Below are 26,385 nucleotides of genomic sequence, written 5' to 3' on the forward strand. Positions count from 1 at the left end.
CTGTTTTTCGGACATGTGCCTGATCAATGCTAGTCTGACAGTATTCACCACAGCTGTATCTAACACTGAACATAGGGTCTCTGTAAATAAAGCATACGTTTTTTCACTCTTGATATACCAGATATTCTGGTTAAGAAAGTTCTTATTCCTCTCTGCACTATTTCTACATATTAACTTGCTGACCTCAGCCGGAGGGAGAAAGAATTCCACAGGTACATAGTTCATATCTCCAGTACAAATTAACTGTCTCTGTTATGGCTAGCCTTAAATCTTCTTCATAAGGGTCCACATGTCCTAAAAAAAGAGAAATTATACATTACAAGAGTCAATAAAGAGGAAAGCGAGAATACATCAAAATCCTTTTTAGTTTCTCTGCATTACTTGTGAATTTGGTTGTGACCCAGATCTAGATTCCAGATTCATAGTGACTCTTCTCAGGGGGAGGCTGAAACAGTGCTTCCTCCATTTTGACTTTGACAGCTCTTGTGCCAGCATGTATAAGGACCCTATGTGGGTAATCTCTGGCTGATAGTCTCTCAATCATGTATTTTTGACCTTCTGAATTCTTTGTTTCCGGCTACAATTCTTTTCGCTTGGAGATATTCGCTAAAGGAAATACTCCATCTATATATGGGTGACTGTCCGCTTGCTGGATGTAAAATGGAGTTCCAGGCTGTCTCTTTCCTAAACAGCTCCATATTTAATGTTCCATTCGCTATCTTCAGTCTGATATCTAGGAAGTCTATTGTATCTTGGTTGTATTGCATTGTAAATCTCAGATTCAAATGATTCACATTTATGGTACGCCCTAAAACATTAAAGTCAGTTTCATCACCATTCCATATACAGAAGATATCATCCATGTATCTCATCCAAACACTGATCTTATCAGCCCAACATGCCAGGTCACTGCCCCAGAGCCCCTACTCCTCCCACCAACCCATCACCAAATTGGCAAAGCTGGGGCGAAGCAGGTGCCCATTGCAGTCCCCTGCATCTGTTAAACAGATTATTCTCAAATGTAAATAATGTATGGACCATGCAATAAGGCTTAGTTTTGATATGGACACTATAGGGACTCTATTCTGGAGCCAATCTCGAGATCTTCTGAGGTTTGGAGTATTGTAGCACAGCCATGTGTCAGTAGGGCTCTAACTGGTCTTGCTGCAGCAGTTTGCATTCTCTGAAGGCACCCAAGCCTGGATATACACTTCTATAATAACTGAGTAATGATCAGTTAGGAAGATGCTAGACAAGTTCTTTCTTTGTATAGAAAGCAGGAAAAGAATGCCCTGACCTCATTCCCCAGTTGAGCTTTTAGATGCAATTTTCTGTCGCAGGCTGCTGCAACATCATTAACCTTATCAGATTAATTGGTATTACCACTAAAAAATGGTGATAAAGGGAGATATTTATCATGAACAATTAGACATATTTTGTAAGAAGTGATCTTTACTTGGACTACACAGAGCTGCCCCTTGCACAATGCTTTGGTGTGTGCTCAATGTATACATTGGTTCGTGTAATAATGGAGAAAATCAAATTCCTCTGTTACTGAAGCATGCTCCATGATTTGCCACCAGCAACGCTTAATGGAGGGACATGTCCATGGCAAACAAACTCTTTAATGTGGGGCACAGCACCAACGGTAAAGAGAGCAGTTACGTGCTAGGCTGATGCTACGTATTAGGAGTCTTTGTTACATGGCTGTGCAGTCACGTGGTAAAGTGCCAACTGGAAATGGCCATCACCATAGCAAGAGCACTGTGGGTGCCTTCCAGCTAAATGATAGTATGCGGGAGGAGATCACTTGCTAGTTATACGTGGAAAAGAGAACACGATTCTCATACGCCCCCAAAGCACAAGCTCTGATTTCGACCATAGAGGAATCTTCTGTCCAAATGGGTGCTCTTCAATCTCTTCTATTAGGCTTTCTGAGCTCAGTTTGCAAGAAGTCTTTGGGCAGGAAAGCCATAACGAGCACATTTCAAAATAGTCTGTAGACAAGAGGTGTTGTAAAATGGTAATCAGTTAATAGCTAGACTCCTTTGAAAATATTTACAGAGCAAAAAAGAAACCACATAATTAGCACATGGTTAAAACTATTGTCCAGCGTTCCCCAGGGCTTCAGTGAAAGTCCCATAATAAATCTGATTCTAAATGCACATTACTCTATTGAACAGTAACAAATGTTCATTATAAAGGTATGACTGTTCCTTGAGCAAACACATGCAATTACAAACCTGTGGAACCTGAGGTACAATTTCTCAAAAGAAGAAATAAAATATACTCCACCATATAGCTCATTAAATTCAACATCCGGGTATTGCTCTTCAGCTTGCCCAGGGGGCAGTCTTACCTGCCTTACCACCAGTGCCCTTATTGTCTGTTTACGGTCACATCAACACTGATAGGTGCTGTTCTTCCATCTAGCTACGTTTCCATTATTTATTTTGAGAACATGTGTGATAATTGCTCTGGAATGTGCTGTGGTGAGATCATCGATTTCTTGGTCACACCCAGAAACCACTGTCATTTCTATTTAATTGGCAGTAGAGATGATATCATAGAATCTTTCCTTTTGAAAACAGTTGACGGGATGCTTCCATGCAAGTTGAGAAACAGCCATAGCAGTAATTGCCTTCTGGTACTAAGGAACTCAAATCACCAAGAAATTAAAAACTTCTATTTTGGATAAATAGGCTCATCTACCTCAAAGGTTGTCATCTTCACAGCTAAAAAAACAGTATTTTGTCACAAAATACCAGATCTAAGTTTTGTAATAAATACATTAATAGTTCCCAAATGTCAGCATTGTACTTTCACCAACCACTCACCTAGACAACATACCTGACGTGACCAGTATTTGGCAAGGATTTTCATAACCATTACGCCAGGATGGACAGAATTATGTCAAGAATAGACACACTAGTCAAGGATCGCTGGATTATAATGGATAGGCAGGAGTTTGTCAAGAATGCCAACATGTTTCTATCAAAAGGGCTACTTTTATGTCTTGGATAGGCCCTGGAGGTATGGAAGACATCCTGTCCCTTTCAACACTGAGCAAACACACACATAAATGCACACAGATACTCACACACTCAAACTCATTCAAGCACACATTCATGCAGAAATACACACACACACACTCACTCACTCACTCATCCTCTCTCTCGCCTACGCACACAAGCAGAGATAAGCAACTCTTGCCGCATTTCTCCTCCTCTTCCTGCTTGGGAAGCAGCAGTAATCCCCGCTTGTGGGCCAGTCAACTTTGTGGCTCTGGAGTTTCAGGGTATTTCTCTCCTGGCTTCCTATCTCTCACAAGTGGCGGTTGGTGGGCGGAGATTGGAGCTGTATTTCCTGGCTCCTGAGATAAATGTCTTTCTCTTCAGCTCTCAGCCATCATGAGCTCCAAGGAGGCCCAACACTGTTAACACATAGATCTCTGGAACAGAGGCTCAATAAGAAGGACGATGTAGCAGGAAGCAGGCCTATAGATTAGGTGAGGACAGTGGTGAAGCAGATGGTGCTTGTAGTGCCCTCTCCTTCCATGAGCTTGCATCCTCCTACCATTATTTTGCAATCTGAAAGGTTAACCAATGAAAAGAGAAGGTAGGTCAGTGGATGGCTGGACTTAGTTTGTGTTGTGGCTCGGGGATGTGGGGTGTTGTGCCCGGTTTGGGGAGGGATTGACACTTTTGCAAGTGCCTGTCTACCATCTCTGCAGCCTGCCAAGTACACACACTAGACATTCAAGATTGAGGCCAAAAATGAAACTCCCACATGCCCAGTGTGGGCCTCCAGAGTGACCCTGTTACACTTCTACTTTAAGGCTCCGCAGTAGCAGTGCAGAAGACCGCTCCTCAATGTACTCCTTCAACTCCGTGGTATTCCACCAGAATATCGAATACAGAATATCACGGGACCAAAATGTTGTGTTAAAAATATTGAGGACCAAAATATTGTGAAGGTAAGTTTAGATAGGTAAGCACAAGTTTCCTATACTTAATTCCACATATGTGTATCTTCATTGTAATGTATTGTATTGTATAGCATTTTTATAGAGCGCGTGGTTACCATGAGGCATCCCAGCGCTAAGATAGATCAAGACTCTGAGGTGGGTAGGGGGAGGGGGTGAGGGGCAGTTATGTGGGGAAAAGGAAGGTTTTTAGTGATTTTCGGAAGCGGAGATGAACGGATTCCGCACGGAGTTGCAATGGCAGCGAATTCCAGTGAGAGGCCGCTTTCACAGAGAAGCGGCGACCTCCGGTGCGAGATTTCTTGAATCTGGGCACCGTGGCTAGGCATCCGTTATCAGACCGCAAGGGTCTATTGGGTTTGTACGGAGTGACTAGGCTTCTCATAATCGGGGGTCCTTTACCTTGCATGATTTTGTGAGCGATGCACAGTGATTTAAAAATGATCCTCTCTCGAACAGGGAGCCAGTGAAGCGCTCTGAGAGCAGGTTTGGCTGATGACCTGAGGGGGACGCCCGTTAAGAGTCTAGCCGCAGCATTTTGGGTTTGTTGGAGCTTGTTGATAGTGGCTTCGGGAGCACCCAGGAAGATTGCGTTGCTGAAGTCTAGTCTCGAAAGAACTAGACCCTGAATCAACAGCTTTTTCGAGTGCTGCGGGAGGAGAGGAAGGATTTTGCGGGCGGAACGAAGAAGGCCGAAGCAGGTGCCTGCCGTCTTTTCCGCTTGAGTCTTGAGCAAAAGGTCCTGCTCAAGCCAGACCCCCAGGCTTTTAATTTCCTTTTTTGGGATAGGTGGGTCCCCTAAACAAGCCGGCCAGATGGAAGAGGGCAGAGAGGCCGACTTGTGACCTAGCATCATAATATCTGTTTTTGATCCGTTGAGCTTGAGTGAGGACTCACCCATCCAAGTGTGGATCTTTGTCAGGCATTGATGTAAATTATCAGGGCATTGACTGAGTTGAGACAATGATACGACCAATTGGGTATCATCGGCATAGCTCACTATTTTGATCCCAAAGGGAATAACCACCTCCTCCAGGGGGGCCATGTACACATTGAACAATGTGGGGCTGAGGGATGAGCCCTGTGGCACCCCACACTGGAGGGGGATTATGGCAGATTGAGAATTGCCATCTCAGACCTTCATAATAAATATACAACTTCAGTGTCGGTAGATGTGGAGCTAAGAACAATAAATCTATTCTTACCTATATGCATTTATCTTCTCGATATTTTGATACTCAATATTTTGGACCTACAATATTTTTGTCCTCAATATTCTGTCGTACAACCTCCTCCCTTCTTTACAACTGCTGCGGCACTGAACCAAATACCCTGCTGAAGGATCCACCATTTGGAATAAAGGGTGATTCATCCTAAACAGGCCACAGGGTGCCATTATTCCCCATACTTTACAAGAATGTGACCTGCTCTAACGAGATCAATATGGGTCATGCAAAATGAGCCTTAAAGAAACGCTTCATGTGTACGTGTTGCGTGTTTATTAAAAACCTTCATTTAGGTGTCACACACATAGGAATCAAAATGGGGGATCCAGTCTACCCGGGGGTTTATGACTTTGATGCCATACAAGCTTCGACGTAATTAGTGTTGGTTTACAAAGATGGAGATATATATGGCAATCCAAAAGTTTTCTTTAGACATATAGGGAATGATGTAAATTCATGACAAAACTGTTAGACCCATTATACTGGTTGCCACTACTTTGTGAAGTTGAGTAGAGGGTGAGTTAGGAATATTAAGTCTATATTTACCTATATATGCTTACTGTGATGATAGAGTGGTATGCAATATAGTGAATGTAACATTTTTATTACTCAACGAGTTTGATCTTGCTACAGTTGTATACATATAGGCCTGGGGCAAAATTTGAATTTAACTGGTGTAATTCACGTAATTTCAGTAAAAACAGGTTATGCTTGATGTGCAAAATTCCCTAAATTATGACACATTGTGTGATTAAGTGGCTTTTTGTAGCACCAGAGACTTTGAATAATGAGAATTTCCCAAACACAAGAGGCTGTTGTTTGCAACACTTGATTTTAGTACTATGTTTTTAATACAAAATGCATAAAACGCATTTTGCACAAAAATGTAGCACTAGGGGCCAGATGTACATAGGCTTCAGTTCGCAATTTCCTAATGGCGAATTTTTGTGATTTGCTATTAGGAAATCGCAAACAACTATGTACAACAGTATACAAGGGACCTGCCTTATTAATATTCATGAGGCAGGTCGCAATTTGTGACCCATTAGGAATGGCCGGCACTCACAGGGGTGGTGGCCTGCTGGGATCAGTAGACCACCAAGTCTGTGAATGCTTTTTACATAAAGCAGTTTTTTTATTTTGAAATGCAGCTCGTATTTCTTAAAGGAAAGCAGGATGCATCTAAAAAAGAAAAATTAAGAGTATCCATTTAATTTTTTTAAGAGTAGGAATTGGTCCATGTGATCACTGTCAGCTCTTAAAAAATGTTGGTGCCCACATTCACAAAGGGCTTCCTGTTTGCGAATTGGTTACCACCTCCTTTAAGGAGTAGGTAAAGTATGAATGCTTTGCGACTGCATTCCAGTTGCAAAACATTCATAAAAGCCCTTGCAACTCGTTATTAGGAAGGGACAGCCTTGGTACGCCCCTTCCTAATAGCGACTCTCAAACCCAGTTTGCGATTCAGTAATAGTAGACCGAATCACAAATCGGGCTTTGTACATTTAAAAATGCTTTTTTTCAGGTCGCATCCGTACCGATTCTGTGAATAGGGCCATTTGCGAGCTGAAAAAAGCTTTGTATATCTGGCCCTTAAGTGCCTGATTAGCGTTTCACATAATTACATGGAATTTCACATAATTTTGCCAACATTTGCGTAATTACGCAAAAGCGAATTATGTAAACTTCGCACACCCCTACATACTACCCCTCAAAAGCTTCATATCCATATTGCACATTGAAGCTATTAAACGAACATAATCAAACAAAGTTGGAGAAAGGTTTACAGCAGGCCATCTGTAGGTTAAATCAGAAAAAATAGAAGAATGAAGACAAGCGCTTTCATTGCATTTACCTTGAGGGATGCTCTATTCAGTTAATTGCTACATTTAATCAAGACAGCACCGGCAACCTATTGTGTAAAATGTGATCAGGAAATGTCCCCTCGTGGTGATTTCCCAAAAACGGGTTCTCAAAATAGAAGTGATTAAAGTACAATTGGCAGAAGAGATGCTGCCCTTCAGTGTCACTCCTCCCCAGCTGTCCTTCCTGCCTCAACACTTTTTGTCCTCACTGGAAGTGTTTCCACACACCTCCCTAGTGTAGAACAGAGAGGCAGTGATCCAGGGGACACAAGTGCAAAATACAATTACCCATGTGACCTAGACAGATATAAAAACCTTGCTTCACATTTTACTTACACTTTTGATTGCAAAGGTGTCCACTGTCTTCAGTGACCTGTGCTTTGATCATTTAAAACCCCCTGCCAGACCACCATCTCACCTTCCGCAGCAGACTACCATCTCAGCAAAATATTATGACTGCCAAAACCAAGTGTCGGATAGCCATACAACAGTGTTGGGACAGAAATGGCCCCAGTTTCAAAGGTATGCTGGGAACAAATGTTTATAACTTCTGGTAAAGTGCTTGGATGGGTGACAGAAACATTTGGATGAGTGTTAAAAATTCAACACAGAATAGATGAACAACACCTTCTACCCTCCACGTCGTTTACTCATTTAGGGCCATATGTATCAAGCACTAATGCGTTCGCAAACGTTTGCGAACGCATTAGTGCAAAATGGTATGTATCAAAGAAATCTGCTTGCAAAATAAGGAATCGCAAAATTTGCGATTCCTTAAATGCAATGTATGAAGCATTAAAAAAATGCAAATTGGCCTTAAGGAATCGCAAATTACCACCAACTTCAAGTTGGTGGTAATTTGCGAATTCCTTGAAAAATGCACTTTATTTGCATTTTTCAAAGTGCAATGTGAGGCACATACATGCCCTTAGGGCATGTATGTGCACCACATGTGCACCACATGTGCACCCATGCTGATTTCAGGGGTGCAACAGGGTGTTCTTTGGACACCCATGCACCCTTGAAATTATTCTCAATTTGAGATTCCCAAATTGTGAATCGCAAATTGAGAATAACTTCCCATTCATTCCTATGGGCCTCCTGGCCCATAGAAATGAATGGGAAAGTATTCCTTAATTGCAATTCGCAATTTGCTATTCGCAATTAAGGAATACTAAGAAATCGCTAAAAAATAGAGATTTTGAACATACATCCCTATTTGCGATTCTCAAATAGCGATTTTAAAAAAATCGCTGTTTGAGAATCGCAAATCAGGTTGATGATACATATGGCCCGGGGAACAACCTTTACAACGAAGGTTTTACATCGCGGTACTGTTACCACGCAACTTTTACAATGCAAGTCATTACGACGACTTGCGCGGGGGAGCGCTCCAGGATAGTAAATAGTTTAATTTACTATCCAACTCCTTCCCTACTATTCACGGGGACTGGAGTTGGAATAGTAAATTAAAATATTTGCTATCCAGCCCCCCCAACGCAAGTCGTTGTAACGACATGCGTTGTAAAAGTTGCGTAGTAACGGCACGCGTTGTAAAAGTACGCGTTGTAACGTCGTACATCCATATGGCCCATAGTCAATAAATATCAGTTTTGATAGTAAAGATATATGTTTGTGTGTACCCGCCAATTTCAGAAACTCATGTGTGTTGCCTGCCACCCACAAGTCAACAAATCTAATTCCATAAGAACAGGTTCCAGATTTCAAAACAATCGTGAGTGAAATGGTCAAGAGTGCCTGAAGATGTCACACGAAACATAGGACCATATAACATTGGTGCCACACACCAAATACTAACCTACAGCTTGATGTAGCCTTCTGTGAGAACTCCACCTGGTTGCTGGAGGGGGTGGAGGATTAACCACAGTCTTTCATACATGCTATACTGAAGCCCCAAAACAACCTGATAAGGGTGACTTTACTGAGGCAAACGCAGGCCACACAAGTGGGCCGTAACTAAGTAGATAAAGTGATGGGATTTTGTAGGGGAGCCCCAAAGAATCCTGACAGGTCAAGGGTAAGCATTCCACCTGCTCATTTTTAATCCCCAAATATTTTCCTACTCTGCACTTTATATGTAACCTCTAATGGGCAGTGGAGACTGTATTTGACAGCTTCTGTAAATAGATGCAACCTTTCACCACACTGGTACAATGAGAAAGCTGTGGTGTCCGTCAAGCCCACTACTGTGCAAATGAGAATCATTTTGGACAGTAAGGGTACCTTTTAAATATGCTTCCAACTATGCACAGTCAAGTCTACGCCAACACTGCATTCCGTTGAAATCATTTGGAGGCCAAATTTGTATTTTCATTCCATGGCGGTCATTTACAAGAGGACTGCACCACTGGAGCGTTACTTTTTATGACAATTCGGTCTCGCAGACCTATCAATCAAATCTATGAGGTGACACAAAGTCATCCTGCACAGTGCTCACTCTTTGTCAAATAGGCATCCCAGGGCATTGCTGTGGGTGTTACCACTCAACACCAATGGATTTTGACACTTTCCCACATTTACAACATCACGTAAACCTGAGGCAGTGCCAAAAACATATGCCTCTCCGGGGCAGGCGTACCGAGGAGAAATGTTTACATCTCTCCCCATGTTTTGCTCTTTCCATGTGTGCTGAATTCTGCAGCCACGTACAACAAGGGTAATGACTCTCCTGATTGGTTTTGTGCAAGAATTTGCCCCTTCCTGCACAAAAACAATCATGCCGATAGCACACACCCTTTCATCATGGTGCAAGGGTGCCCGTGTGGGCGCTCAGCTGCAAATTGTTGGACGGCACTGGCTGAAACGACAGGAATGCACCATATATTGTAAATATGGTGCATTCCTGCACTTTCTAATTGGCATTGGGCAGCACAGCAAAATGACTTGCGGCGCTGCACTACGCCAAATCTTTGTAAATGAGGCCCCATGTGCTATGTGTGTGGGTGCCAGATTTCACCCACACATGTACCACCTGATGCCTACTTTTCTCATGTCTGGTGAACCTCTGGTAAAAAGTGTGTAAGCATTCTTTAACATCTCCCTACTGACAGACACAAGTTACATATGTTTCATCTGATGAAAAGATCGGTTATAAATTAGTTGACAATATTCTGCTTGCACAATCAAATTTTACCAGAAGAGAAAACATTACTTTATTTCATCCAATAAAATAGCCAGAACCATGTCCATGGTTGGCTTTAATAAAGATATTTTTTTGCTACTGCGCCTCTCTAGTAAATGCCCAAATAGAATGTCTCACTTTCCAACTCCAGGTCCAGAATGGGCTCTTACCTTAATCATTCAAACGGGGTCTGAAGAAGGAGGAGGAAGCGTTTGTTTTTATTTGTGTGGCGGTTCTTCGAATATTACTGACTGCTGGTTGGAAGGATACTACGGCTCCCTCCTTTCAGATGGGGATTTCTAGACTTTTGGGGATCCATAACATCGAATCCTCCCTTTATAACCGGAGAGGCAGGAGAATGAGGGAGTTGGGGCAGAACATCTGGGCTCCCCTCAAGGGCTGGAGGGATTCCCGGCTGAAGCAGGTCTTATGCCAATATATTATGTTTCCCTGATTCTGATGCTTGTGTAATAATGCTGCGTATATATTTTTTAACCCCCCTAATAGCGAAAACCTGATTACTGTGTACATATTGACTGATTTTTATTGTGATATTTAATTTGTGTATAATGTTTTCTATATGAAGTATGTATGTATTGTTTTGATTGCAGAGTGCACCAGGTATCTAATAATGTTTTTTTTTTTTTAAACTAACGGGGAATCTATTCTTCTACTGGGCGCCATGGCAGACGTATGGGGGTCCAAGTGCAGTATGTGGTGTCCCCTCTCTTCTCACTCACTTTTGGCATCGTCTTTGATCAAGAACAGAGGAAAGAACAAGGCTGGGCAGGACCCTTCACTAAACCCCTCTGCAGTATTGGGAACTTAAGGAAGCAGTCTGTGAGTTCTGGCCAACTTGAAAGGAACTCTTTCAGAATTTTGTGCTCTCAAAGCTGCCAAGTTTTGCAGATCCATGCGTTATGTGCTGATCCAGGCCAGGTTTTTTCTTTGAATTCTGGGACTTGTATACTTATTCGTGCCATCATGCGACAGGACTAAATGTCCAAGATTTCAAAGAAAAACACGTTGTCTCGAGCAGCACATCACACATGGACCTGGGAAATTTGACAGCTTTGCACTCTGCAGAGACTGTTGGTGTAGACCAGTTCAAGAGTTTGAATTGGACGTTTTAGGGTAATAAAATAAACAAAGGAGGTCTGATCTTTTCCATAATTGTTGCTATATACAGTGTCAAGATTAGCCAACTTTCTTTAATCCCTTCGCTGCTCATGACGAGCTCAGCTCGTCATGCAGTACACTGGTCGTGTGCTTATGACGAGCTGACCTTGTCATGAACAATGTAAAATCAGACTAGTCAGCACCCAGCGGGAATTGCTGTAGCAGTCAAGGTGATAACTGCTACAGCACCTTGACTGCTACAGCAATTCCCGCTGGGTGCTGACTAGTCTGATTTTACATTGTTCATGACAAGGTCAGCTCGTCATAAGCACACGACCAGTGTACTGCATGACAAGCTGAGCTCGTCATGAGCAGCGAAGGGGTTAAAGAAAGTTGGCTAATCTTGACACTGTATATAGCAACAATTATGGAAAAGATCAGACCTCCTTTGTTTATTTTATTACCCTAAAACGTCCAATTCAAACTCTTGAACTGGTCTACACCAACAGTCTCTGCATTAATATAAGTTCAAGTGCAAGCCTTGGGACACGAAGTCTTCCTGGCTCTCCTAATAAGAAACGAGTAGACATATTTGTTGTAGCCCTTTCCAGAACACAGCCCTGTCAATAGCCTGGCTATGGACCTACCTGGTGAGACGGTGATCATTTACGGAAACTCTAGCAAGATGTACTGAGTTTGTAGATCCTAATTATGAAAATGTATGAAACATAATTTAGGTAGTGCTGATATTGCCCACACATCACTCAGCACTAAGGGGCATATTTACAGCAGAAGGGGCGGAGAGTGGGCTAAAGAACGGTGATGGATTAAACCCAGATCTGTTGACTGGGTGTGAGTGTTTGATTGATTCAGATGCTCCGTCCATCACCACCCCCTTTTGTACCGCCTTGTAAATAACGCAAAGCCCCTATAACGTCGTGAAAAGTGACGTTGTGATGGCGATATGGGCTTATGAATATATCCCGAAAAATGAAATTGAGACACTCTCTGACAGAGACCTGATGACCTTCAGTAGCTGACACAACCAGTTGTTTAAATGGCAATATAGAAGTGTTGATACTCACTCTTTAAAGTACCTGTTAGTCGCTGAAAAGTGCTGGTACTCTTCCATTAAATGCATTGCAGCAGTTTTCAGAAGTACAAATTAAAGAAGTGCAGGTACTCAGTACCAGACAGTACCTGCTCATTTAAAGCACTGGGCACAAACCACCAGCGCCCAGTCCGGTGAAGCTACCTCTCATGGCTGACAAAGTGCCTAGTCGGACTCCAATCCAACTCTAGTATTGAAAATCCAAGACCACAATCACCAACCAGCATTGCTCTCCTGCAAATGCACAGACACCTGCTGCAATTCTAACATTTTGAGAAATTGACATGCTGGTGCCATCCAACTATTTGTAGTGGAATATGTAGATAAGATAATGTCCAGACTCACAATTAAGGATGCCTTGAAGAATATTTCATGAATGACTATTCCAGAGAAGGGTCAGAAGATAGGCACATTAACAATATCACCTCCTCCTATAACTTCCATCTTGTTTGTGCCGCAGCAACTTCTGGTAGAGAGCAACTGTAAGAAAGAGCCGGCATGGGTTTCACCCCATTGGCATTGTTTAATGAGCCTCTCCAAAGCACCAAAGAAAGTACATAATCAACCATGAGAAAGATTCACCTCCATTCAACTTCAATGCTTGGAGTAACAAACAACCTCCTGAAGGCAGGAACACCCAGTGGGGTCTTTATGTCTAAAGAAGTCAGGGCCATATGTATCAAAAAAGAGTTTTGCGATTCTCAAATTGCGATTTTTAGAGAATCACAATTAGAGAATCGCAAAATGCAATGTATGTAAGATATGCAAAACATTTTGCGAATCCTACATATTTCTTATTTGCAAATCGAAAATAAGGAATACCTTCCCATTCATTCCTATGGGCTAGGAGGCCCTTAGGAATGAATGGGAAGACATTCTCAATTTGCGATTACCAATTAGAGAATCGCAAATTGAGAATGCAATTTCAGGGTTGCAAGGGTGCCAAAAGGACACCCTGTTGCACCCCTGAAATATGCATGTGTGCACATTTTGCGCACATACATGTCATAAGGGCATGTATGTGCGACATATGGCACTTTTAAAAAATCAAAATGATGTTTTTTTAAAGAAAATCGCAAATTACCACCAACTTGAAGTTGGTGGTAATTTGCAATTCCTTGAGGCCAAATAGCAAATTTCTGAAGCTTCCAGAATTTCATTTAAGGAATTGCAATTTGCAATTCCTTAATTGCATTTGCAAAATAGAGAATCGCAAATTTTGCAATTCTCTATTTTGCGATGGCCTTTTGGGATGATACATCCCAAAAGGCTTTTTCCAATTCGCAAACAGGTTGATTCTGAGAATCTGCCCATTTGCAAACGGGAAAAAAACTTGATACATATCAGTGCTTAATTTGTGCCTGTCACATGTTATATGGAACGCTCGCATGGTGGGCTGATTCCCCTGCTGGCTGAGCGTTCCACTGGAACGGGCGTGGTCATGACGAGCTCAGCTCGTCATGAGCACCGGAGCGCCGTGGCTCATGACGAGCTGACCTCGTCAAGAGCACCGGGGCACTGTGCGCGCCCCCCCTGACCCCCAGCACAGCGGGGGGAAACATCCCCGCAGTAAAGGGGCTAAATCAAAACACAGGAGGTTTTGTACAGCATGCATCCTGAAGTCATGTATTTCGAGGTCCTCTTACATGTGGCAATGAAGAAAAAGAAGGGAAATTGAAATAAAACAATTGCCCAGGATCACACAATTTGGTCAAGTGGGGAAACAGGGATTCACCCCAGGTTTTCTGGTTCAGCATTGTGCAATTCAGTTCAGCCACTAGATGTCAGTGCTTGCTTCCCCTATTTCCACTTTACGTTCCCGCTTCCCCCCTACCACCACCCTGCTGGCATCAGTGCGGCCCTCGGTCACACCAAATACCAAATGTTTCGGCGCGGGAAAATGTTTCCGAGTATCCATGCAGTAAGCCTTTCAAGAACTCTGCAAAAAACTGAAACTTGTCTGGGCTATTTCTGTCCGAGTCCTGTTGTTTCGTTGCAAAGCGCGTGGTTTTCCAATGGCAGTCATAACATTGTCCTGAGCTGATGTTCTTCGCCGGGATTCAAGTATAAGAGATAGAGAGTAAACCTTGAACCAAAGGGGAACTGGGTAAATTACAATATTAAGACGAAGGTGTTCCCTTGGTAGTTTTATATTTATCTGTTCGCTCAACCTAATTATTTTTTATTCTTACGTCAGTGTTACTCACTCAATTTTTTAACCACACACTAGTGTGATTTTCACTCACCCCACACGTATAAGTAGAACCACAAAGGCACAAAATTCAAAACAAATCAATAAATCCAAATGTACATTCCATTTACTTTTATTAAAACAATTAGGTTAAAAATTCTCTTTTGAGTTTATCACTTGAAAGATATTCTTTGCTCTATGGTTTTATAATGTTGTGGTTGTATAACAATGTTTTTTATGTGAAGTTGTATATTGGCATTAAGTACTGTATAATATATAAAATGTAAATGCCAAGAAACTGGAATATGATGAGTTGTTGCTAAAAGTAAAGAATATCTTTCAAGTGATAAACTCAAAAGATAATTTTGAACCTAATTGTTTTAATAAAAGTAAATGGAATGTACATTTGGATTTATTGATTTGTTTTGAATGTTCCTTTGTGGTTCTACTTCTCCAGGATTCACCATGGAGGAGATTTTCTGCTAACCAGAAAGTTTCAGAAATCAGTAAAACTTTAACATTTAGAGGTGCAAGTAAAAGTTGACAGACGGAGAGGTTTTATTTTATGTGCGAAACAGTGTTTTATGCTGTTGGCACTATTTTCTACTCAGAGCAGTGGCAGTTCACCTACTGTGCTCTTGTGTCCAATCAGTGACAGCCTCTTTCTTCCACAGTAGGGAGGTGAGGAGAAAGGCATGTGAGTGTCCACACCGGAAGGACAGCTGGGAAGAGCATTGCTTAAGGGCAGCTTTTCTTCTTTCCATTGTCCACTCATTTCTTTCTATTTTTAGCACTCATTTCGGAAAAAGTGTGGGGAGGGGACGTTTCCTGATCTAATTTTCCCTAATACGTCACCATGGCAGATGCAAATAAATAAACAACAGCTCAAACTAAGGGGCATATTTACAAGCCCCTTGTGATGGCGATAGGGGCTTCGCCTTATTTACAAGGCAATGCTGCCTTGTAAATAAGGCACCCTTTCATGTTGTTTTTAGTATGAAAGGGAAGGGCAATGGGTGTTGTGGTGGGCGTTCCATCGCAACACCCATTGATTCGCAACACCCATTGATTTGGCTTCTGCCCCCTATTTACAAGGATGGCGTAAATAGGAAGCAGCACCAAAATTAAGACCTGGGAAAACCTGGTCTTAAACAGGCGATACAAGGAGAAATGCTTTATTTCTCCTCGTATTTGCTGTTTCCATGTGTGCTGTGTTGTGCAGCACACATAGAAACAGCAAATTGCCATTGATTGTTTATGTGCAGGAAGGTCTCGTTTCCTGCACATAAACAATAATAAAAAACATTTTGCAACTTCTATGTGTGCTGCAGTTAGCAGCACACATAAAAGTTACACAACATAATTTAAAGATTGTTTATGTGCAGGAAGGGAGACCTTACACATAAACAATCTTCCCCTCAATGCAGACACACTTGCACTATGGTGCAAGGGTGCCTGCGTTGGCGCTAGGCTGCCACGCTTTGCGTGAGCGCAGGGGGGAATGCAGGGCTCCACCATATTGTTGTAAATATGTTGCAGCTGTGTGTTTCTGAAGTGGCAGAGTGTGGCGTTTAGCCAGGAAGGCTAACACCGCAGTCCTTCACTTCATTGTAAATATGCCCCTAAATGCAATAGGAATGCTTTCATTGCTCTTTACATTTCTTTATGTCTAAAGCAGCTGAGAATATTTCTCTACTCACAAGGCAGTGTTAAGCCACATTAAGTGGCTTAACACTGCCTTATGAATAAGGCAAAGCCGCAATCGCCACAGGAACATCTGAAAAAGTGATGTGTCTGTGGCGATAGGGGCTTGTAAATATGCCCCTATTTTTTTTATTGATATGCCCTTTCCTTCTGTTTTGTGTTATTGCCTCTGTAATTCAAAAGTCTATTTAGCAATTAATTCAAATATTTATGTGTAGGTTGTTTGAAGTACAGCATGTCACCTTCTGTCCAGTTTGCAGGGCTCGGAGGTCAGGAAGTGTAGATCAAGAAGAATGCTTCCCATTGAGGAGAGGCTTCAACAGGGAGCTGCCTCAGGAATCTGTCAAAAGGGGCAAAGATGACAAAGGTGTGGGGAACCTCAGTGCTTTATTTGTAAGAAATTGCTTCAAAAAAAGTAAAAGCAGAAGCCCAAACGTTTTTCCTAGGGTTATGCTGCCAGTGGCGCAAAAGGCTGGGCTTGCCCTAGCTTTTAATTTCTCCTTCTCTGTCGTATTTTTTCAACCCCTCTACATGTCCACCCTCTTTTTGAAAGTCTTGCAAGCCTTTCCTTTCCTTTTTTGCCCATGTCACTATTTTTCTCTTCTTTAGTTTTGTGCCTTTGCCTTCACTCTTTTGCTCTGGTTCAAAGTCTGGCAATGAACCATAAGTTCTGGTCCCCAACAAGTTTGGCCAAACTTATAGGTCTAAGTTAGTGTGCAAACACATGCAGCATTAACATATTAGTGCAACACACAGGGGAGAGAGCAGAAGCAGACAGAGAGGCATGTAGTTGCACAGTAGTTCATAATGCAGTGCACTGCAAGCACTCAAGTGGAGGCGAAAGGATACATCCAAATAGCCAACAGCATTAGGCGAGAGGCGAATACTCCACTAGATGGAACCAAGACATGATTGCCAAAGTCTCAACCCATTGGCTGAAAAAGAATCCTCAGGGAAATAGTGCGCTTACAATATGCAAGTCGCTGACCCCCACAAAGAACACTCACAAGGAGAGAGAAAACTTTGGTTATAGTTTAGCCAAGGCGTAGCCCGTTATCTTTAGTCACAAAACATCAGTTGAGTAAGAAAGGAGACCCACAGTTAAGCAGACATAATAGTTATGAGAACGCACAACAAAAGATCAGCAAAACAGCTCAAAGATTGCACAAGCAATACAACAACTGTCTCCATTTTCCATTACAGGGCAACACTCCAGAATGTATAGTGCAAAAAGGCCCCTGTTCCTTATCTGTTTCTCATGCCCTCAACAAAGGGCATCCTGGGGATTATTGGCAAGCATACCTTAGTGGCAACTTCCCCTCCGTCTCATGGAGTGAAGTACAATGCTAGTGGATCCATTCCAGCACAGGGCACTGCATAGCACTCTATCCCTGATGGAGTACCTGGCACTAGGAAAGTCCCCCCAAATAGTTAATTTCCAGGCTTCCTGGTGTAGGGCAGAAAGGCCCAGGACCAACAGCAGGTCATTTCCCCTTCTGCGTGCCCCCTGCCCACATGATCACCACCCCTCCACAGGGTCAGCTATGTAAATCAGTCCAAATTTTGGGTAGCCCCCTTTTCCTGCTGCTAGCAATTCCGCCACAGGGCGAAAAGGCCTCTGCCATTCTTGCCTTCCCCCAGACACAGCTGGAAGGCTCTTGCAATGACCCCTAAAAATATGCCAAAGTCAAATGAAGAACTTGAGGCCCCGGATGAACAAATGTACCCCATCACTACGGGAGAGCCCTCCATCCCTAAGACATTGCTCTATAGGTGCTTCAGGTCATACCCCTGCCCAGCCTTTACCATAGTGCATATGGCATATGGCCGTCCACATCAGCACCATACTGTCGGCCATACCACAACCTAAGGTGTCTAGAATTGCCCCACTCCAGATGCTATGTATCAATGTGATCTGGTAATGTAAATATTCCAGCAAATCACCATTCTCTCTCAACTAGGAGGCTAATGTGCCTTAGCTCAACCACCTTCGTTCATGGATGGCTGTTCCTGGCTTAGCCCCTTTAGCATCCCCATATTTTCCTAGGACTCCTCACACCCACGACTAGAGCTGGCTACTGGCTGTGTGCTCTGTCTTTTTTAACCTGGGGGCTACTTTTGCCTGATGGTACTGTCTCCCTATCCAATGGATGGAGCCTGCCACTGTGCCAAAAGCTGCATCTACCCGTAGACAGATAGTTTGAACAATCTTCTCTGTATTGCAGAACTCACCTTTACTAATTGACACCACACCTTGAGGCCTGAACCTATTTGCCATACTGACCCAGGTATGATCTCGAACCAATCCAATTGTTCACACCAGGGGTGGCTCACCACTTTCTCTAGTGACTCAGCATATCCCTACCCCCATCCATCTATAAGCAGACAACAATAAATTGCTTGCGCCTCTTCTCAAAGAGGCTCCCAGTACTACACCGGGCACTGCTGTTACTAGATAACAGACTGGAGGTTTGTTGCTGTACATCCTTTCGATCTCCCTTCCCAAGGATCTCCACTGATTCCCTCATAAGGTAATTCAAGGGACCTTTGGACCTCAAAGGATAGCAACTGATCATACAAGGGAACTTGGTTCTACTCAAAAACTTCCCCGTGGGGGGGGGGGGGGGGGGGGGGGGTGTGAGAGAGGAAAAGCCTCAACCTTGCACACCGGTCATAACCCATAAGGTCATTAATTGGACCTTTGGAACCCAAAGGAAAGCAACTGATCATACAAGGGAGCGTTGTTGCTACCCATTATCTTAGAGACATTCTGCTGGGAATAGCCTACCTTAAAGTTGCTGCTGCCCATGTGCTCACTTCTCCTTGCACCATCTGGGTTGTTCTAATCTTTGGAAAATAGTCTCCTGGAGGTTTTGCATAGAGCGTACTCTAAACAAGAGACGAACAACAGCTGATCTGGGTGCAGCACGGCATGCGACTACTAGTGCATTCTGGGAAAACACGTACGCCTTGGAAGGTCTTCCGTAACATGGCAGACTCCATTAGTCCTTGAGTTAAACCTGCAATGGTGTCAAGGGTAGGCCAGGGACTGGAGTGGCTGAATTTCAGGAAATGCTGCACCACCTGAATTTCTGGAAGACCTTGAAGTACCTGTGGTCTTGCCTCCACAACCGGTTGGTACCTGAAAATCATCTGACATATACCACACTCTAAACATGATCTACCAAATCTATTGCCAATTGGATCTAATTTTAGATAATCCACACCCAAGGGATGATATTACATAAACAGTTCTCAGAACTACCTCTATCTGAGGCAACATTCTCTGTATCCTCTTTTCTGATACACAAGTGTATTTGTCAGTAGTGCCTTTTATCAATTACTGATTATTTGCACACTACGATACTCAAGTTTTCAATAAGGTTGTTGGCGTCAGCTGCCCGTTTCTCTACACCGGCTGCGGATAGTGGAAGGTCTTCTAAGCATTTCCTGGCAGAGGAATGTGAGTACATCTAGCCCTAGGATTATCCCATCTTTAACGTGGGAAAAGAAGCATGAGTTAAGGAGGCCAAGGGAAGGTGACCAGCTGCTTTAATGGAGTTCGATATCAACTTCAATGGCTCCCAAGCAGTATAACTAAACAGTACCTGTTGGACCTGGCATCCTTGGCATGGTTTCCCCCTATCTTTTTGCCTCTACCTCCTGTATTTTTTATGCTGTGCTGGATTTCGTTTTTGCTGGTTTAGATGCTTTGGGCACTTTGCCACTGCTGATCAGTGTCAAAGTGCAAGTGCTCCCTGTATACATTGTTATTGTAATTGGTTATCCATGATTGGCATATTTGTGTTACCAAGAAGTCCCTAGTAAAGTGCACTGAGAGTGCCAGGGCTGTTGATTCAAATGCTACTAGTGGGCATGCAGCACCGATTGTGCCACCCACATGAGTAGCGCTAAAATGGTGTCTCAGGCCTGCCACTGCAGTGTCTGCATGCAGTCTGTGAACTGCCATGACCTCCTGGTCGCCTAACCCTTCCCTTTCTGTGCACATTGGTCACCCTATGGAAGGCCCAAGGTACCCCCTTGGGCAAGGTGCAGTGTATGTGAAAGGTAGAGCGTGTACTAGTACAGGTGACATGCTCTGGTAGTGTATTACATCCCTTTTCGTTTTTCACTTCTTGCCCCATAGGCTTTCATGGGGAATGCTGGCTACAGTGGCTACCAGCATATCTTCCCATAGGAGCAAGATAGGACATAAAAGTCTAGTATCCCTGAACTCAGAATTTAATAGCACATCTTTTAGGAAAGGCTGTTTTTAAATCCTGTGTTTGAGAACAGCACTTTTAGAAAGTTGCTGTTCCCTTGTCTGACCTTTCGGTGTGCCTTGGCCTGTTTGTAAATTGACTGACTGGTTTATGAGTGACAGGGGCTGGGTGGCTCCCAGAGGCTGAGTGGGCCATCCCTGGGCTGAATAGCTCCATCTGCATCTAGAGTGGTGGGAGGGGGTAGCACCTGGGCCTGAATAGGGCTGTGCCTGCCTTTCACGATGCTGGCTCCACCTCCTACTGGGCGGCTGACGACCCTGCCCCTCTCTCTGAAAGGGAATGAGAGATCAGGAAAACAAAGTGCTCAAGGAACACCCAGAACTGGTTCAGACCGGGCTCAGAGCCCTCTTGCAAAAAGGGAACAAAGACTTTTAGGGGTATAAGTACAGGACCCCTGACTACAGAAAATTATATCATCCTGGAATCAAGAAGGAACCTCTGACAAGGAGAAAGCTGAAACTGAAGAAGGAAGACTGTCCTGCTGTTGCTCTGCTGGACTGACCTGTTGTTGCTTTGCTTCCAAGGAGAGGGGAATGACTTTGCTTTGTGCTGTGTCCCCTTGCTTGAAGAAATCTCCAAGGGCCTGAGAAGAGCTGGCTCCCTATTGAGAAGTCCCAGGAACAAAAGGACTTCACCCCCAGCTTCCCTGAACTCTGCTGAGAGAGTTCTGTCCTTCCTAGAGTGCTTGGGCCAGTTTTGGTGCCTCTGGAAGTTGTACCTGTGTTGAGAAGCTGGAAACCAAAATTGTAAAGACTTTCTGCACATTTTCATGCATCGCTCGCTTGCGGAGCGCATGCCTGTCAGTGCGAGGAAATTCCCGCCGCCGCGAAGGCAGAGATCATCGCAGCGCCTGTTGCCGCTGCCAGAGTCATCGCATCCTTCACTTGCGGGATGCACCAGTCCGGTGCGGGAAGATTACCATCGCTGCAAGTACCGTCGCAGAGCCTGTCGTCACTGGGTGAGACAGTCGCACCACTTGCTTGTGGACCGCATCACGTCGCTGCGAGAGTCGTCACAGAGCCATCACATCGAGGGGCCGCGAGAGGAGAAGATCACCGCTGAGCCGCGCATTGTCGCCACACCGGAGAACGTTGCCGCCCCGAAGATCATCGCATCGTACCTTTTGCAAGCCGCTTCCACCGAAACCTGTGCACCGGAATCCACGCAAGGTATCCCATCCCTCCCCATACAGACCGGAGTCACTGCAACACGCCCGCTACATCCAGCAGGGTTGTCGCATTGCCTCCCCAGGGTCTCAGGAGCGACGCATCGCTTGCTTTTCAACGCTACAGCTTTCAATTGGAACTTTTGTCGCATCTAAAGGTACTGTTGGCTAAAACGTGACGCAACTGTGGATTATTTTAACGCAACCTTAAGAACTCTTTTGAAACCATATTCTTGAACGGTGTATGTTGGATTTTTGTCGTTTTGGTCTTGTGTAGTTTAGATTAAATACCTTTATTTTTCTAAACTGTTGTGGAGTCAGTTTGTGGTGTTTTCACTGTGTTACTGTGAGTTTTGGTACAAATACTTAGCACATTGCCTTTGATAAGCCTGACTGCCCGTGCCAAGCTACCAAGGGGGTGAGCAGGGGTTATCTAAAGAGTGGTTCCTCCTTACCCTGACTAGAAGCAAGGGTCCCTATTTGGACAGTGGTACCTACCTCTGCCAACTAGAGACCCCCAGTTCTAACAGTACCCTTCTATGAAGGAGACTGGAATATCCCATTCATGAGCGCTCATAAGAATAAAGTTGTCACCTGACTTTCCCGTCTGAAATGCAATGCGAGACACTAGGTGCTCTTCAATAACCTGATGCTGAGCGCCCCTAGAGACAACCCCTTCCACCTGAGGTAGGCTCAAATTCTCACAGTCTTCTACTGTGCAAGCATTCCGGCAGCTTTTCATGTACCAAATAAAGGACAGCAGGCCTCTGGAACACTAGCATCTTGGAGATAACATCGTAGTTGCACACTGACCCAACTTTAACTTTCAACTGGCAGTACCCTTCATGGAAAAATACGGACCTGCCTCATGTCTGCGACCTCATTGACAGGCTTTGAGGTTCAAGGTGACTGCAATCAGGGATCATGACAGAAGAATTTGAACCCTTGCCTTGTTCATCCATAACCTAGCGGTCATATGATCCCATTAGAAGTCCCTCGGACCACATCTACTCACAACAGCAGAGTCCTGATCGTGACCTGGACTAAGTCTCATTCCTATGCGCCAAAGCACTCCAATAAGACTAACTTCCTGGTGCTTCTAGGCTGAGGATAAAATTAGAACACTTACCTGCGACAAATAAGGGGCATACATGAGATGAAAGGCGATCTCCCTATCCAGGTTAACCATTACCATCATTGGAGCTCACTTGTTAGGAGGTCATCTTACCAATGTAATGCTGACCCCACGGTGGTCTTCTGAAAAATCTTGCCATGCTTTGGCTCACTGCTGCCGCTGGCCACACCTCTTCCGGATAGGTCGGTCCATCTTCCTGTGAGTGCATTGTTGCCATTTTAACAAGGTACACCTCTCCATTATCCCAGATATAGAAGAAAAGAGAGAAATAAAGAAATAAATGTTCGGTTAATTTCCCAACTGCGTTGTGAATGTTGAAGTTATTTTTAACTTATTGTCTTATCACTGCAACCATACCCCTGCTTTATAGCCTGCACCCCACTGCAATAATGTCTCCTCTTAAAGGGAGAGGCTATGCAGTAGAGGTGGGGCCCTTGAATGCTTGCATCAATAAAAATACCTTTTTCACCAGTCATGTTCTTGTACACTTCTAAGGTAAACACTGACATGGGATATTGTCTACTACTCGATGATTGAAATCAATCCCGTTTCTCTGGAAGATGTCGTGCCAGTGTAGCCGCTTTTCCGCAACTTGATCCCCTGAGAGCTGCAATGGTTGTGTGCACCGAATAAGGTCACATTTATTTTTAGTCAGGGAAGAATACGTTATTTGTCCAGAATTGTAGGATATTGAACCAAAGCCAGATTCGTACCTGGTTCAGCTGGAGGAAAGCCATTAGCTCTAGCTGTAATGCCACATTCTCTCCACGGCCATGCAAATGGCAGTCCTATCCCCACAGCGCCTCACCCTTCAGAGAACCTTGCTAATGCACCCTGAAGCATGCCAAAAACACCAGTGCCTGGCTGCTCCATTGTGCTGGATGCTGGTGTGTGGGTGGGAGAAAAAGAAGCGGAGCCCTCGCCTTCCTGCCCTGGGTGCCTCTTGATGATGTCACATAACCTCTTGTGGGGAAAACGGAGAAAGTTCTCCCCCCACCTTGACTACTGCCCATGGAGAGACTAATGGAGCCTGTAGTGTCCTGCAGGAAACTTTCTAGTGTTCAAGACTGTGATGTTATATACTATACACCCACCCAGCACAGGTGTCACCAGTCAGGTGACCCTGATAATAAAAGGTGCCGGGTGCACGTGCCCTAGACCAGTTATCCAGTACCCTACTATTATGTCCGTGAATGTCATTCAATAGCATGTGGGCCTAGTGTCCACCACACCACATTGGCCATGAGGGTGTCCTGATCCCGCGTTTTTGCTGGCAATTTCTCTGCAAATGGGGGAAGCGGGGTGCAGCCTTAGTCTAAGGTACCCCCACAGCTACTGCCAGCATGACAGAACAGGGGCAGGGCATTATTAAGAAGCCACTGTAGAGAACGTACACCAGTGTCCACTTGTAATGCCCTGCAGAGCTCGCCTTAATGTCCTGCAACCCCCACCGTGGTGATTGGTCTGAGGTGCAGAGATCAAGTGATCAGAGGACAGGGCTGTAAGTGGGAAAAAAACTGGGGGTGCCCTGAATGGGGCGTGGCAAATTTCTTAAAGGGGTGTGGCCCATCAGAGTAGGGGCGTGGTCTAAATCGTAATATTGTAACAATAGTTTGAATTCTGGGGAGCCAGTGGTGCTCAATATTTGCCTTGATTTCCCTTCAGAGGGCTGTTCAATCTTTTCTACGCATACGCAGTGCTTTCTATGAGGGTGCTTTACCACTGCATATATAAATCAATAAACAGAACAAGTCAGCATTGGCAGTGAGAGTGTTTTGAAAAAGATGAATGGCGCTTTGCGGCAGAATGAGAAAGCTGCGTGGAAGGGGATTAAAAAAACGGCCATTAAAATACTCTTGTTGCGGGCTTGCAGGCTGGGAGGGTAAGTCTTGTGTGGCTTCAGAAGGATCCTGGCTGAGGCATCTCTGATGCGGAGGCAGGGTCCCGACGGTGCTGGTAGGGCTGGGGAGGCGTCACAAATGTAAGTTTCCTTTTCACTGCTGCTGGACTCTGTTGTAGACCCTAGTCCCTCGCTTGCTTTAAGGCAAAGCAGGGTCACACTTGTTGCTGGAGAAAGCTTGCTGCAGGCCGTAAAAGCAAGGTCGTGCCGGTTCTAACCAGCTGATGTTGTGCCGATGGCTGGCACGATGACGTAGGTGGTGCTGCGTGTTCAAAGAGAGGGAAATCCAGAGAGAAAGTGTCTTACTTCAAAGTATTTCCCTTCCTGCTACAATAACGTCACGGCTTAAGCAGTGCACGCGCATGCTCACCTGAAGCACCAACAAAAATCGGCACGTCTGGTCACCCTACCTTTGACATTTGAGGTCCGAAAATAGAGCCCCCTAGATACCCCTTTCGAGGCCCCCCATAGAAACTGGGGGTGCTCAGACCCCCACAGACCCCCCCCACTTAAAGCCCTGTGAGAGGGGAAATGTCACAGCCAGTACTGGGTGTGAGGCAACCGCACCTCCAGAGCCTGCATGGGCAATGACTGCAAATACCGGTGTAGCTGTCGGGATACCCCAAGGACAGCCCCTGGAGACATAACCAGAACAAGGGAAGTGAAAGCCACGCTGGCCGCCTGCAGGTGACAATGGCGCCCCACCGAAAAGTGAGAGGAGTCCAGCCCGCAGCTACATTCAAAGTAAGCACCAGCAGGGTCTACCCTCTATGTGACGGGCCCGACTGGAGTACTGTGGGGAGGAAACCATCGAGGCTGCAACGCAATCAGCTACACCCAGCCTGCAGTTGCAAAGATGACTGTCCTGGGTCACAGAAAGCTTGCAATGCCCCCGTGACCCTGGCTAAAGCAGCATATGTCATAGAGATTGCAGAGAGACCCCAGGCACAGTCAAGGCAAGGCAAGCAGCTATGAGAAGGCTGCCGCAGCCTGTGGAGAGCTTTTTTTTTTTTTATACAAAACAAGGGAACCCAAAGGTATAGCACTAGGGACCTTGGGCAGTAACGTATTACAAAAAACAGGGGTCCCTAGTAGTTCAGGGATCTTTCGCAAAAATCCCCGCCCATCTGAGCCCAGAATTGCCATCGAGCAACCCAACCAGGAATGAGACACAATCGGTCCGGTCTCCTATGAAGAGGCTTTCTTGCCCTGGTTTGGAAAATGCTCAGATAATTGAGTACCCCACCATATGTCCCTTGATATTGGGCACCGCCCCCTGGAAATAAACAATGTTTGGACCTAAATCTGGCCAAAAATTGCCTAAAGATTTTCAAGACAAGCTTTTTTATTCTCTGTCCTGAAGATGATGTCACTCATTTCACAATAGGCATCGTAACGTCGTCGACATTTTAGCGTCATATGTAAAATGAAAAGTATAAATTGTATACAATGATGCTTCTAAAATGTATTTTTGTCTGTTCACTGAACTACTAGTATACAGACCGCCTTGTTCGTTCTAACCCCATCCCCTTGTTTTGTCTTGTCCCCTGTGGGTTGCT

This window comes from Lissotriton helveticus, chromosome 6, assembly GCF_964261635.1.
Source record: "Lissotriton helveticus chromosome 6, aLisHel1.1, whole genome shotgun sequence".
Classification (NCBI taxonomy): domain Eukaryota; kingdom Metazoa; phylum Chordata; class Amphibia; order Caudata; family Salamandridae; genus Lissotriton; species Lissotriton helveticus.